Source organism: Mixophyes fleayi, chromosome 1, assembly GCF_038048845.1.
Source record: "Mixophyes fleayi isolate aMixFle1 chromosome 1, aMixFle1.hap1, whole genome shotgun sequence".
Lineage (NCBI taxonomy): Eukaryota > Metazoa > Chordata > Amphibia > Anura > Limnodynastidae > Mixophyes > Mixophyes fleayi.
In genome coordinates, this window is record NC_134402.1 from 294,043,482 (window position 1) to 294,059,614 (window position 16,133).

Sequence of the window (16,133 nt, forward strand, 5' to 3'; positions counted from 1 at the left end):
ATTAACTTTGGCAAAACGCCCCTTTCCTGTCCAGTTCACTCCCTAAATCGTAGGCTCTAGTAAGTTGCATAGGAAGGCGCAGCAGACAGGGCTGCGTTCACAGCCTTTTTTGGGCATATGCAGAGTGATTTTGCGAATGATACGCTCAAAATTGGCAGATTTGTGACTTGATGAATCAGGCCCTTATCCCCTACACTGCTGAAACACTTAATACAAGCAATTTAGACTTCACTCAATTCACTGCCAGTCCTGCCTCAAAATTCTGAGCTTTTCCACTTCAAAATCTTAAAGCTGCCAGCTGTTAGTGCCCTTAAAAACTTAGCAGTCTATTTATCATTGGTGGTTAGTGGGCGGCACTGAGAATCATTTTGTATTGCGGTATACCACAGCAATACAAAATGTGTTGCTGGTATTTATAAAGCCAGTGCTCTTTGGCGAGCCCTGGCAAACCCCTACCCCCCCTCCCCCGCTATCCTATGTAACTAAAATCTCCTTCACCGATAGACTAAACCTGCAGGCGAATGGAGGATCTGACCACAGCGGCTACTGCACAGCTAAGGTCGCGCATGCACATTGCGATGGGACTGCAGCACTGCATGCAGAGCCACTTCTCCAGTGGCGATGTGTAAGCTAACGCCATTTTTAGATGCTCAGTGTGACTAGATCACTTATAAATAACTTATGGGTCATTCCATGTCAGTTCAACTAGGGTTGTCCACCACCCATCTCAGATTTCTACAAATCTTTTTTAGTTAAGAGAGGATGTCAAAACAACTATTTCTGGCAAATATCTCGACTGTCTGACAATTAGTTGATTAAATATTGATTTTTCAATTTATTAAATAATTTACTAATCGCTGCTTCTTTATCCAGTTTATTTGAAGTACCGCGGGTGTTAATTAAGGAATCACCACAAAATTTGGACCCCTAAGGTAACTCTTCCTCCCCTGAATCCAAAAATCCAAACCAAATTACTTTATATCTGCCTCATGTTTGTGTTAAGGCAAAAACGCACGTTTTTCGAATAGAATTAAAAACGCTAGGTTCAATTGACATTAGGGATCCCATTTTTTGGGGGGTGTTTAAAAAAGGTATATATTACTACCACAAAAAAAATCAGCCGGGTACTCTGTTTCATAGTGGAGAAAAAAAAATGAAGTTGATGTTCGTTTACTGCTGTACAGCATACATAATTTACACATTGTTAAAAACCATACCAAAAAAGTGAACTAAACTGAGGCAATGGGATAAAACTCCCATACAGGAAATGAAACAAACAGAAACTGATAGGAAGGGGATTCCCTTTAGAGAGACCAAAACTGAAACTTTCCAGAGAAAGAGAGAGGGAGACACAGAAAGTGTCAGTCATGGCAGCTGCTCATTTGGTAGGTGTTTTTTTTTTGTTTATTTTTATAATTTTTTTTTTTCAATGGTCAGTCAGGAAAATACAAGCAGCAAAACGATAATACTGTATAACATATACCATGAAATCACAACAGTTATTGTGGTATATCGCATACTGGGGTAACATTAAACGAAAATGACCAGTTTTTATCGTTTTACAGAGTAGTAAAAAGAGGGTGCAGGAACAAAAGGGATTGTGTGGGGGGGGGGGGGGGGGGGAGGACCACAAAGATAAGCACTGCAGGTATTCAGAAGGTAATTAGGTGTGTTGAGCCCATAGCAGAGGGGGGAATGCATGTCGGATGAGTTATGGTCATCGCACATGGGTCAGGTCGGGGGATGTGGTGGTTTGAGGGGGAAAGTGTGTGTTCCAGGGCTAGCCATGGGGCCCATACTTGATTGAAGACGTGGCCTCTATCGTGGAGGTAGTACGTAATCTCCTCCATAGCGGCCACATGCCAAATCTGCCTTTTGAGAGCCAAAATTTGGTAGTCTTTTAAATACAGACTGTCATATTACTATCTACTCAAAAACCGTTGAAGTACATAGCTGGGACCACTTTACAGATGAAGAAAAATAACTTTTGATTATGAGAACTGAAGTTTCAAATGCAGTAACCAATGATCCTGAAACCTCAGTCTGCTACCATCATGAAAAGCTTCTGCTGCTAAGATATGAAGAATTTCAGTAAACATGCTGTAATCCTTTCTTGTCTTACAAAAAAGGAGCCAGAAAAAGCTTAAAAGTTATGTCACTGAAGTGGACCAAAGAACATGGTGACTGTCAGCTTGTTGTATATTTTAGGCAAGATGATTGTGACACTTCAAACTGTGTGAGCCTGTGCGTTATTAGCGATACCATGACCATGTAGCTATAACTGTGCATGCCTTCATAACGGTAGTGCAGTACACTTAGCGAAACTATTGGAGTATATTTACTACTTTAGTGATGGTGCTAGTGCACAATACAAGAACTGCAAAAACTTTTTTAACTTATGCTTCCAAAAGGATGACTTCAACATTCAAGCAGAAAGAAATTTTTTGCCACATCTCATGGTAAGAGTCCATGTGATGGCATTGGAGGGACAGTTAAACGTCTAGCCACACGCACCAGTCTGCAAGCAGTGGAAACCCATCACATCTTGACACCTTTGGACCTTGGCAAATGAAAATGTACATGGCATAAAGTTTTTTTACGGGTCACAAAATGAAATACAAGACTGCAAAACCAAGGTGCATAGTCGTCTAGAAACAGCAAACACTGGCAAGAACACGTTTTCATCACAGATTTTGGCCTATTAGTAATGATGAGCTACACATATACCGATTGTCATCAGACGACAAAAAGACAGGATGAACCAAAGCTAGTGTCACTATGACCACAGTCACAAAAAATGTGGACAAAAGTGATCTGCAACCTGGAACATACATAGCAGCAGTGTATGACAACATCTGGTACATTGGGTATATCATTCAATGTAATGAGGAGGAACAAGATGAGCTGATACACTTCATGAAACGAAACCTATCAACAAATGTGCTGTACTGGCCTTCAAGAGATAAGTGTTTTGTTCCTTTTATTCACGTCCTCTGTGTAACGGAAGTGCCTACTATCCAAGGAAGTACTGGAAGGCAGTATACACTTTATGCTGACACTTTAAGGAAAATTACAGACCGTTACAAAGGAAAAATAATGATTATTGACTCAACTTCAGTTAAGGACTTTTAAGTTATGTTAAAGGTTTTAAATTTCATGGTTTCTTGAGTTAATTATGTATGCGATACAACGGTAATCGAACATCAACTTCATTATTTTTTTTTCTCCACTGTGAAGCAGAGTACCCTGCTGATTTTTTTTTTTGTAATATATACCTTTTTTAAACACTCCCCAAAAAATGGGATCCCTAATGTCCCTAAAGCGTTTTTAATTCTATTCGAAAAACTTGCGTTTTTTTCCGTAACGCAAAACATGAGGCAGATAAAGTAATTTGGTTTGGATTTTTGGATTCGGGAGGAAGAGTTACCTTAGGGGTCCAAATTTTGTGGTGATTCCTTCATTAACACTTGCGGTACTTCAAATAAATTGGATAAAGAAGCCGCGATTAGTAAATTATTTAATAAATTGAAAAATCAATATTTAATCAACTAATTGTCAGACAGTCAAGATATTTGGCAGAAATAGTTGTTTTAACATCCTCTCTTAACTAAAAAAATGTCAAAGAAATCTGAGATGGGTGGTGGACATTTCATGTTTTTTTGTGTGATCTGATATGGAATGACCCATATGGTATAAATTTATTTAAAAGAAATAGCGCAGGGTGCTTATTTATATAATTTCCAATGCACTTATTTTTTATATTGTGTATATTTTGATATAGGAAATCGTTATTTCTGAGACCAGGGTAAAATATTTGCTTTTTCTGCTTTAACCTTGCTAAAGGAAATGTCTTATTTCTGATGTATATATCCGATACAATGAGCCTTTGTTTAGAAAGTCTTTTGTGTATCGTGATGTGGGGAAATGACTTGTTTGGGGTTTATACATTTCGTTGGCAATGTGTATTCTGCAACTGTTGGAAGAAAGGTCTCATGCTAATCAGTCCCTTTGATGTGTGAGGGTCCACTTGAAGACAGGAAGGTTTAATTAAGACCTTGCTACTAGATTTCCTGTGTCTCAAAACAAGATGCAGGACATCACAGAATTTTTAAGATATCACAGATAAGCATAAATATTGTTAGCTTTGCAATGCATGGAAATCCATGTTTGTGTAAACACATTGCATTCTAATTCTAAAAATAGCCTGTGTCCAAATCAGTATAAAAAGCACAGACTTGTACACTGAAATGTATCATTCCGAAGTTCCATCTGACCTGACCACTAGCTTTAATCAGGGGAACTGTCTTTGTCAGGGCCCCTGAGTGAAATAAAACATCACTCTCTACTTCAAGACCCTGCTTGACAACTTCTTAAATATTGCTGTAATCCTGTGACCTGCAGAATAGACCCTAAATCTAATCCGTTCTCCGTCTGTTTCTGAGGTTGGACCCAGCTCTCCAGTGCCACCGCTCTGCTGCTACCCAGCAGCTTTGGCCAGTGTGATAGGCCAGGGGGGATCCATGCACAGCACCCTGATCCATAGTAAGCAGTCTGGGGTACCAGCCCAAGTGTACCAGCACACAAGTAAACTAGCAGTGACAGTTTCACAGAAGGAACGTGGTTCTGGGCTCAATAAAGGAGCCCAGTGGTGGCAGCAGGCTGCTACTGCGGCAGGAGGGGCGTATTCGGAATAACGAAAGGAGACGATGGCAAAGTAAGCCCAGCCGGTTCGCAGCAACAACAGACAGGGTGGCATAGGCGGTCTATCCTGTCACACTCGGTTATATATAAAAATGCTTTAGTGACATGGTTGTCTTTAATTATAACTAGCATTGATGCTAGATTAGATCTCAGTGACATTGAAAAACAAGTAATTGATAGGTAGGGCTGAGTACAAAAAATCTCCTTATATGGAGATAACATTCTTTTGACATTATCTGATCCATCTTCATCGATTCCATTGATCTCAAAACATATAGCCATCTTTCAGGCTACAAAATGAACCCCCAAAAAACAGAAATATTTGACTTCTATCTCACAATCGATCAGGGCAAACCTGGTCCAGAAATTTCCCTTCAAATGGCATAAAAAAATTAAATACCTAGGCATCCAGGTTACAAAACAATATGAAGAACTACTCCAAGTTAACTATCGCCAATTACTGTCAAAGGTCAAATCTGATCTAGATAGTTGGAATCACTTTATTTCTTTGATAGGACAAATACATTCTGTCAAAATGAATGTTCTATCTAGGTTAGTGTTGGCTAACCTGTGGCATTCAAAGTGTTGTGAAACTACAAGTCCCAGCATACCTTTCCAGCAATAAGCTGCTATATATTGGCAAAGCATGCTGGGACTTGTAGTTTCACAAACACCTGGAGTGTCACAGGTTAGCCAACACTGATCTAGGTTTTTGTATCTTTTTCAAACCCTATCAATCAGAGGCCCTCTCTATGTGTTTACATTTGTACAACATTATACATCGCAATTTATATGGGGCAAAAAATGCCCTAGAGTTAGGCTTCAAATTTTGCAGAGATCTGCACTTCAAAAACGATTACCTGGCAATGCAAGTAACCCGGTGTGTGATGTGGAACACCTCTGGCTCTGGATGGGTCTGGACTTTGAGGCAGAAAGTTTGGGTATTCCATTGGTATCTGCTCTCTCTTGGCTTCCTGTGCCCACCCATCGGAAACCAGCTCTACATCACCCAGTTATTGCCCACACATTAGACTGAGGGTTGGAGCTATTTTATTTGCTCTATCCCAAAGCGCTGATTATCCCACTCTTTGATAAACACAGATTCCCACCGGCTTGTAATTTGACCTCCTTTGAAGCATGGAAAGAGAGGGATATTAGATTCCTGATCGATCTTACTAAAAACCTCCTCTTTCCCTCATTTGATCATATAAAGACTAAAATCGATATATCAGATAAATAATATTTTAAATTTTAGCAAATCAGGAATGTTCAGTTCACTGTAACCTTTGTGTCAGTCCACTAGTTTCTATTGAGTCACTCTCAGACAATCTACTACTATTCCTTTTCGCCTGTGCTCTCTGAAATTACAGATCCATCCACAACAAACTACTCTCTATCCACCTCTTCATCTCCAACTCTTTTAACCTTCTTGCCATTACAGAAACTTGGCTTTCTTTCTTTGATACTGCTTCCCCTGCTGCTCTCTCCTATAGGGACCTCTCTTTCACCCACTCCGTCAGACTTGATGACTGTCCAGGTGGTGTGGTGGGCATCCTCCTATCCCCCAATTGTACTTTTCCCGTCATCTTCCCTGAGCCCCCCCCTTTCATTCTCCTCCTTTGAAGTCCACTCTATCCGTCTCTTCTCTCCCATGCATCTACCACCCCCCTGGTCTGACTTCCCAATTTCTTGATAATTTTGCTGCCTGGCTTCCCACTACCTCTCCTCAATCATCCTAGGTGACTTTAACATCCTCATAAACAACCACACAGATCCATTGTCCATCAAACTTCTTACTCTTTCTTCCTCTTTTGGCCTCTCACAATGGACCTCTTACCCTATCCACTGTCTCGGTCACTCCCTTGACTTCTTCCATTTATATGCTCTTTCTGACTTTTCCAACTCTCCCTTCTCACTCTTTGACCAACTACAGGTCTCTTACATTATCCTCTCTAACCTCAACCTGCCCTTTGGATCCCATCCCCTCTCACCTCCTTCGCTCCACCTTGCTCACCTCTTCAATCTTCCCCTCTTCACGGGCATCTTCCCCTCATACTTTAAACATTCTCTTGTGTCACCCATTTTTTAAAAACCCAGTCTTGACCCCACCACACTATTTAATGCCCCATTTATCTTCACCCCTTTGCCTCTAATATACTTGCGCAGCTTGTCTACAATCATCTCTATTAAAACTCCTTCCTTGATCCTCCCCAATCTGGCTCTGCCTCTCCATCCACAGAAACTGACTTGACAAAAGTCACCAATGATCTTCTCTTGGCTCAATCCAGAGACCACTTCTCCCTGTTTATCCTCGTGGACCTCTCTGCATCCTTTGACACTGTGGATCGGCCTCTCTTACTGTATGCCCTACACACCATTGGCCTTTCTGACACTATACTTTCGTGGTTCAGCTCCTATCTCTCCCCCCCACCATCCATCCTTGCCGTAGGAGTCCCACGGGGTGCTGCCCTTGGCTCTCTGCTATTTTCTCTGTACACCTCCTTCCTGGGCGAACTCATCACTCATCAGTTCCTTTGGCCTCCAGTACCACCTCTATGCAGACGATACACAACTTCACCTTTCGTTTCCTGATCTCTCCCCTTCTCCCCTCTCTCGGGTGTCTGATTGTCTCTCCGCCATCTCCTCCTGGGTGTCCTTATGCTTTCTCAAATTTAACATGGCCAAAAACTCATTGTCTCCTCCCCTCACATTCACTGTTGACAAAAACACCACTGTCTCCTCTGTTACCCAACGCCGTTGCCTGCATATCATTCTTGACTCATATGTCTCCTTCACCCGTCACATTCAATCTTTTGTCCAATTCTGTCGCTTCCAGCTTTGCAACATCACCCGTACCAGGCCCTTCCTCTCCCAGGATGCTACCAAAACTTTTATACACTCACTAGTCATTTCTCATCTCGACTACTGCAACCTTCGCCTTACTAGCCTTTCCCGCTCCTCTTCGATCTGTACTTAATGCTGCAGCTAAACTTATCTACCCCTCTCCCTGCTCCACATCTGCCTCCCCTTCCCCTACAGAATCCTCTTCAAACTTCTCACCCTCACGTACACTCTCCAACTACCCTACATCTCCAAATCTCCAACCTCCTCTTCATTCATACTCCCTCACGCCCTATCTGGTAGGCCAATGACTGTCACTTTTCTTGCCCGCTGGTACCCACATCTCACTCTCATATCCAAAATTTCTCCTGTGCTGCTCCCCACCACAGCAACGATCCATCTTGCTACACCTCAATGTCCCTCTTTCCCCCAGATGTTTCCTCTTCCTTGGGATGCCGACAGCCACTAATCACCAGAATAAGATGCATATCATTTCAGCAGCCACCTGCCAAATAGTCACTGGTTGGAAACAATCTCATGCCACATCACTGCAAACAGTCATCAACAGAATTTGGCACAAATATGAAATGGAATATATGACCAGGATTCTTCATACCACTAAATCATTAAATAAATTATGGGACCCATGGGCATCATAATTTCACATTCACCTTCCATTCTCAATTTAACTCCCTAACCCCCATGAGCTTGTGCCCCACACCCTTTTTATTCTCCTATCTGCTACCTCCACTCCAAGGCAGCAAGCCACATCAACAACTTCCTTATTTTTATTTCTTGTTCCCTTTGTGTTTAATTATTAAACAATGGATCGGCTAATTTTACATTAAACTTTCTAGACTGACGGGGTATTTACAGTATTTAGTAAAATTTTGCTTGTATTTAGCACATGTTATAAGTTTAATCATTTAATGGCCACAATTGCATTCTTGAGATCCTACCTGATCCTACCTACTCCTATCAAATGTTGTAATCTGCTGATCTGAGAAGAAGTAAAGGTTAAAAGAAAAAGGGTGATTGTTGGGGTACTTTTGCCATCAGCATTAGTGACCAAGTCAGCTCAACTTGCTAATATTTCACAAGAGACTTTGTTGTCAGCATGTAGCTCAGGGGAAAGAGTATCAGCAAAGGGAGGAAGTACATTCTCCAGGACTATGATATACATGCATTAATTCAAAGTGCAAGGCAAAACATTCAATATGATGCAAGCAATCAGTTTCATCAAAAAGGCAGCCGAACTCCACAGAGCAGGATATATTGGGTTGCAGTGCTCATCATACAGTGCATAGTTATAAATTCAGTGGTGTAAAGATCATAGGCAGTGGAGGAAGGTTATATAGTCACATCGATCAAACTAACAAGTGCACGTATGACTCCAAACTATAGAACTCTGCAGTGCTGACTTGTTTCCAATAGTGAATGGTTCTGAGTCTTCCATCATGTCATTCCCTTGGAAGGACAGGTCTACCTAATGGTACCAAGTGATCATCTTCACCCCATGTTGCAGTTTTTAGTTGTTGATGGAAGAGGTGTCTTCCAGGATGACAGTGATCTGAAGCCTTTCAAGCATTTATGGGGAATGACACCTGACATAGTGTTTTCAATACTAGCGACCAGACATCATTTGAGTGACTTTCTGTGCTGCATCCTTTGTGCACAATTCCAGAAATTGGAGATACATTGCCATGGTGCAAACAAGCCCTACTGGCTGCATGTGGTGACCCAACACCATTAGAGAAATTTTATTGGTTTCCATCTTTTGTCCACTATCTCTATACCACCATTATTACCTGCACCTGTGATACATATACTTGAAACATTCAAATCCTGATGACAGTCTTCTGCAAAGGATTTGAGCCGCCAATATAGATAAAAATCTGCTTAGATAACAAATCCTTCACCATTCAGCAAATAAAATGTATATATTTATAAAACAAAAGAATAAATGGAAGCTGTATACAGTTATTAATAAGTAGAAAGCTGACATGGCTGAGCATGGAACGATTTATACAAGTCTGTTTTTATGGTTCATAGGCTTCCCCCAATCTTTCACAAAACACAGAGGGCTGTCTGTGTCATCTCGGGACTGTTTCTGGGACCTGTTCCAAAAGCTCAACATCTGATGTCAAGTGTTAAGCCAGCTGTAGACTGGGTCACTTGAAACATTCAGCTACCAGAGTTCTGTATACAAACAACCCTTTCACTACTGGAACACTGGTAGGGGAGTACTTGTTTTTGTGGAGTATATGTCTAAAATAAACTTTCCACAACACCAGATATGGACACTTAATCCATCTGCTGTCAGAGCCCTGGAAATAAGCACTTGTTGTAGCTGGGCTATTATAGTTGCTATCTGATTCTAATCAATACTTTATAACATACTTACCAACTTTCCGGGAGCGGTGGGCGTGATGGGGGCGGGGCTCCAAAATTCTGGTCATTTTGGACCCGCCCCTGTGACGTAATGCCGTCATTTTACAGCAGGGGGCTAAACGCAGCGATTTCCCGGTGAATTGCGGCGTTTTGGACTCAATTCTGCCCACTTCACTAGGAAGTGCAAGTTGTGGGTGTAGACTGGAATAACTATGTAAAAGCGTGACTCCGTAAAAATATCAATTTATTTAGCTCTAAAAACATAAATGATCATAAATCAGAGGGAATGCAAATATTGGAACCCATACCAGATAGCTGATGTAAAAGCGCCTTCAGATACACACTCAGTGCTCGTAATTCGGAGTACTGCAGCTCGTGACTAATGGCTCCAACAAGCAAATCCACTACAACAATGATCAAGTTCCACTCTCCTGCACCTATGAGTTTCAGCTCACCAGAAGCCTTTCTCAAGGTGAATGATTTTATTTTTTTTCAATTATCTTTGCAAAGAACATCTAGGGGGGTATTCAATTGTTGCTCCGGACCGCAAAAAAAACGAGCGCGTTAAAACTATTACCGTTTATACGGTAAACTTGCGCGTAAAAACCGTTAATACGGTAGTTTACTCGCTGAATTTCACTGAGCTGCGAGATGAAATTCAGTGAGTAATTACCGTATAAACGGTAATAGTTTTAACGCGCTCATTCTTCCGGCGGCCGGAGCACCAATTGAATACCCCCCCCTAGAATAGCGTCAGTCAGTAATTCTCGTTGGACCGTTCTAGTCATTCATAGCTACATCTTGATTTTGGGATTGGCGCTTGGTTAGGCTTTCCTTTATTTTGACAATTGGTACTTAACTAGTTAACAACCCAGGTTACGGCTGACTCCTCCCCTCTGCAACGGGAGGGAATGCTCTGGTCGATCAGCCTGCAAAACATTGCGGCCGAAACTGGCGTCCGCAGACGCAAACATGTTGAACTGGCAAAACCTCAAAAAAAGGTATGAACTGGGGACCAGGTCACCATCCTATACAGCTGCACTGCAGATGCTCCATGGCGTGCAGTCTACGAAGCCGCCACCGTACTGGTAGAGTGCGCAGTGAGAACCTGAGGCACAGGCCGATTTCTATACACATAAGTAAGCTTAATGATAGACCTAATCCAACGAGCAATGGTCTGTTTGGTGGCCGGCCAACCTCTCCTACGAGAATCGGAAAGAGCAAAAAGAGAGTCAGTCCTGCTACCAGCAGAAGTCCTGTCCAAATAAACCCGTAAAACCCAGACCACGTCCAGACTAACAAAAGGAAGAAGGCCCAAATGGAGCAATCCCTTCTCTAAAGGCCACAACCACTATCTATTGATTTATATGAAAACCTGAAACCACCTTAGGCAAGAAAGTAGGTACGTTCCTAAGAAAGACCCTATCCTCATCGAACACCAGACAAGGCTCCAAGCTTCAAGACCCCTCGAGCAGATGCAATGGCCAGCAAAAACACCACCTTCCACGTCAAGAAACGTAGATCAGTCGACTCCAGGGGCTTGAATGGAGGCCGCTGAAGAACCTCAAAAACCAGGTTGAAATTGCACGGGGCCAACGGAGAAACGTGGGGAGGCTGAACATGAATCACCCTCTGATGGAAAGTACGAATGTCAGGGAGGAACGCCAACTGGTGCTGAAAGAAAATAGAAAGCGCAGAGACCTGAACTTTCAAACCTCCAGAACCTGTGATAGATCTTAGCTGATACTGGCTTCTGAGCCTTCATGAGGGTATCCCACTACCCTGAAAGAGAACTCCCTCGATCGCCAGAGGTCTCCTTCAACAGTCACGCCATTAAAGCCAGCCAAGGTAAGTCTGGATGGTGAAGCGGTCCTTGACTGAGAAGATCGGGCAAGAGAGGAAAAGCCATGGTCCTTCCGCCAGATGCAAGATGTTGGCAAACCACACCTGCATGGGCCAATTCGGTGCAACAAGAACGACCAGAACACCTTCCAAGCTTACTCGCCTTAGAACCCATATGATCATTGGAATTGGTGGAAAGAGATATCCCAAACGAAAGTCCCACCTCATGTAGATTACATTCACCGCCACAGCCAGAGGATCCCTGGTTCCTGCGAAGAATCTTGGAACCTGATGATTGTGTCTGGATGCCATCAGATCCAGATCTGGCAGGCCCCATTTCTGGACTAACTCTTGAAACACCTGAGCATGCAGTTCCCATTCTCCCGTAAGAATTGCATGTCTGCTGAGATAATCAGCTTCCCAGTTGTCCACTCCAGGAATAAACACTGCCGAAATCGCTGGAACCAATTTCTCCATCCACAAGATGGCTTGTTCCGCTACTTGCAGAGCTCCTGCACTTCTTGTTCCTCCTTGGAGATTTACATATACCACTGCTGTGGCATTGTCAGATTGGAGGTGGACTGGTTTTCCTTGAAGGAGAGACTGAGCTCCGTGGAGGGCTAACAGCATGGCTCTTAGCTCGAGAAGATTTATGGGCAGAAGCGCCTCCGTCTGTCCAAAGACCTTGGAGACGAAGTTGGAGAACAACTGCTCCCCAGCCATTCAGACTGGCATCTGTGGTCACCAGAATCCAAGACCACAGGACAAAAGATCAGTCCATCATCAGATGTTCTTGAACTGGCCACCATTTCAGAGATTGACGAATATCGCACAGCGGTCCTTCGGCTTCTATAACCAAGGACCGACACGCTCACCTGTCTCTCATTGATTCCATGCTCAGTCTGCTGGCATCCTGTCTCCGGCTATGCGCATGCACGGACTATCTTTTATGTCCTCTGCATTCTCCCTATTAGTTAACCATTTTGGCTCCAAACTTTAAAAGTCACTTCCTCCTTCTCCTCAGTGCCTGTTGATCGTGTTACCTGCCTGGTTATAGACTTACAGTCTTGTTCCCTGTGTGTTCCATTTGGTCTTCAACGCTTCACCTCTCTCCGTTGTGCCGCAGACTGAAGAGCTTACACGCTCTTCCTTCATTGTGCCGCTGGCCACAAGAGCCTCCATCTCTCTCAACTATACTGCTGGCCTTAAGAGTTCTCGCTTCTCCATTTCTCAATGCTATTCTTCACAAGAGCTACACCACACCATTCAGCTACATCATTGTCTACAGGACTTGTGCTCCATCTCCTCTGCTGTATCTAGTCTATCTCACTCAGTTTATTCCCCTAAAGGGTCTCGCCTGACACTTTTGTGGGCGGACGCAGCTAAGACCAAACCACCTTCATCATCACCATCTATTTATATAGCGCCACTGATTCCGTAGCACTGTATAGAGAACTCATTCACATCAGTCCCTGCCCCATTGGAGCTTACAGTCTAAATTCCCTAACATACACACAGAGAGGGAGAAAGACACTAGGGTAAATTTTTGATAGCAGCCAATTAACCTACTAGTATGTTTTTCTTGGTTCCTGTTGAAAACGGTCCGTTCGTTAGACTCCGCGCCTTGCTAGAAGTAGCGTCAAGTTGGGCAGATCAAAGAATCCAATCTACCAAACCGTGACAACGAGTCTCCCTGGAGAGTCCGATCCATTGGGTCTCCAGCTGAAAAATGGGAATCCGACCAGTGTCTTAGTAGATTCCACTGGAACATACAAGAGTGGAAAGGACGGTATCAACGTTCGAAACCATCCTATATTATCAACCCTAGAATCCTCATGCCTAAGCGCATGGAAGGACTATGGTGATTCAGGATTGACCGTACAGAGAGTTGTAGTGATTGGTAGAGAAGGTTCTGGGAGACAGATATTCAGAAGAGTGGTGTCCATTATTAATCCTTAAAACATCATCCTTTGTGAGGGTATCAACTGGGATTTGGAAGAATTGATTATCCAATCGTGTTGCTCCAGAATTCGAACAGACAGAGTCAGATGCCGATAGAGAAAAGGACTTGATGAGTCTTCGAGGAGTAAATAGTCCAAATACGGAATAATGTTCACTCCCAGGGCCCGTAAACATGCTGCCATTACTGCTATATCTTTGTGAAGTGGAAATCTTTGGGCTGTGGACAGGCCGAAGGGCAGTTCCCTGAATTGATAATGGGAGCTTCCTACTGTAAAACAAAGGAAGAATTGATGACCTTCCCAATGGGAACATGCAAATAGGCATCCTGAATCCGTTGATAACTGAGCGGACTGATTCCATCTGAAAACTTGTCTACTTTTGGATGTTGGTTTAGCCCCTTCAGGTTTAGAATTGGTCAAAACGAACCGTCCTGTTTGGGTAACAAGAACAGGTTTGAATAAAACCCCCAACGTTTCTGAGACTCTGGACACGATCCCAACGATCCAAATATGTGAGTTGTACTCCCCAACACAATCTTGTGTTAATATACATAATAGAATAATCCTCACAATAGAAGAAGGTCAACAATAAGTTGATAACTATGTGAAGAAATTAGTAAAAGTATGTAATATTCTACAGATATCTATTTGTACAGATTTGAGAAAGATAAAACTGATGTAAGGTACTCATCCCTCCAGAACCATGTCTAGGGTAGAGTACCCGCAGATAGAGAGCAGCCTGTCAGTCAGACACAGTTTACTGCTGATCAGTAGCATTGTCTGAGATAAAACTGCTCAGAAGTTTCTTCAACTGTCACTTCTACTGAACTGGCTCCAAGAAACAAACCAATTTGCAAAGGGAGAGCAGTCCTATATGAAAGGACATGCTCCTGTTTTTAACCACAATATATGTGTAATAGTACTTGTATCAGTCAAGTAAAAATTCTGTGTTATTATTTAAAAGGACACCAGACAAGCGATAAACAATCACACCACAGAGATCAGAGAGATGAGATAGAGATTTGGCATAGTATTTCCAACAGGTATCAAATTTTGCACAACTTCTTGTCAGACATTATATTTCTTTCTTTTTTAAGATAAAATAAAAGAAATACATATTAGACAACTTTCAGAGAGAAAAATACAGTAAAATAATTACTAATAGCCTCAAAACAGTAATATAAATATCTGTGGTAATAATAATGTAAAAGTGGAAGATATTGTGAAAACTGACCTAAGTGCAGATAGAGTCTGCAACTGTCAAAGAAGGGAAGCCAGCGGTAGATGGATTCTCCGTTATTTCAGTCAGGAGTCCATCTGAGGTTAACTTTAGCTGAATTTTCCCGCCTTTGGAGCGCACCAATTAGCAGGGGGAGAGGGGTCTCCGTTATTCTCACCATACTAGAGGCTTTTGTAAACTTTGGGGAGGATTATCCTACCCGCTGCCGGTTATTATAGCTCTCCCTTGTTTCTTTTGCGTTGCAGCCTTTTAATCTGTGCGCCGATTGTGGCCAAATGAAATCCAAGTACCACTCTGCCTCAGCGTGAGACTTGGTTTTCCTTTGAAAATGGTCGTTTCGCACTCTATGTCAGAGTCAGCGCCGCACCCGTTGGGTAAATACAGTGACAGTCGCATAGTAGCCGTCACAGCCTGCAGGCTTTATTCTTTTCTATTTTCTTTCTTGTTTTGTTTTTTTAATAAAACAAAAACGGAACTATATTCCATTTCAAAACTAAATGAACCAGTGTAAAACATAACACTAATCCACTCCTAACCTAACGGACACTGTCAGTAACACTAAGAAAATAATAAAAATAATCGAGCAGTACTTAAACAGCCCAACTCCTTGGGCACTTAAACAAAACTGAGATCTATAGGGTTGCAGATGGGAGGGGTCAGCAGCAAACTTAGTTGTTAACTAGTTAAGTGCCAACTTCATGTGTTCTCATACAACTCCATGGTTGCAGTGTCCCCCAGAGTGGATGAAGGAGAAATCTAACTGTTGACTAATTAAACAGTATTCAACATGCTCAGAATGCCAGCTGGCCCACTGCAGGGAGACCACTGCCTTGGATAGAAGCCACCTCCCCTACTTATTGGGGAAAATAATTGGGTCTGTCTCTATTTAAATTGGCACAATTGTATATTTTGATTGCATTGTTTATATACAAGTATACATGTGCTTCCATGTACAAGGTGTTACACTGAAAGTAATGGCCAATGTCAGACATCCAAGGGAAAGTATAAAATTAAGATTGTTTTGTATGTCTTACAAAAACTTTTGCAGTTGTGCAGCCCTTGTGTAGGGCATGTCCTACTTACACCATTACTGTAAAAAGACATTTTGCATGATTTCACATTTTGGAAAACGGTTGGATGTTTAAAGACCAAATATC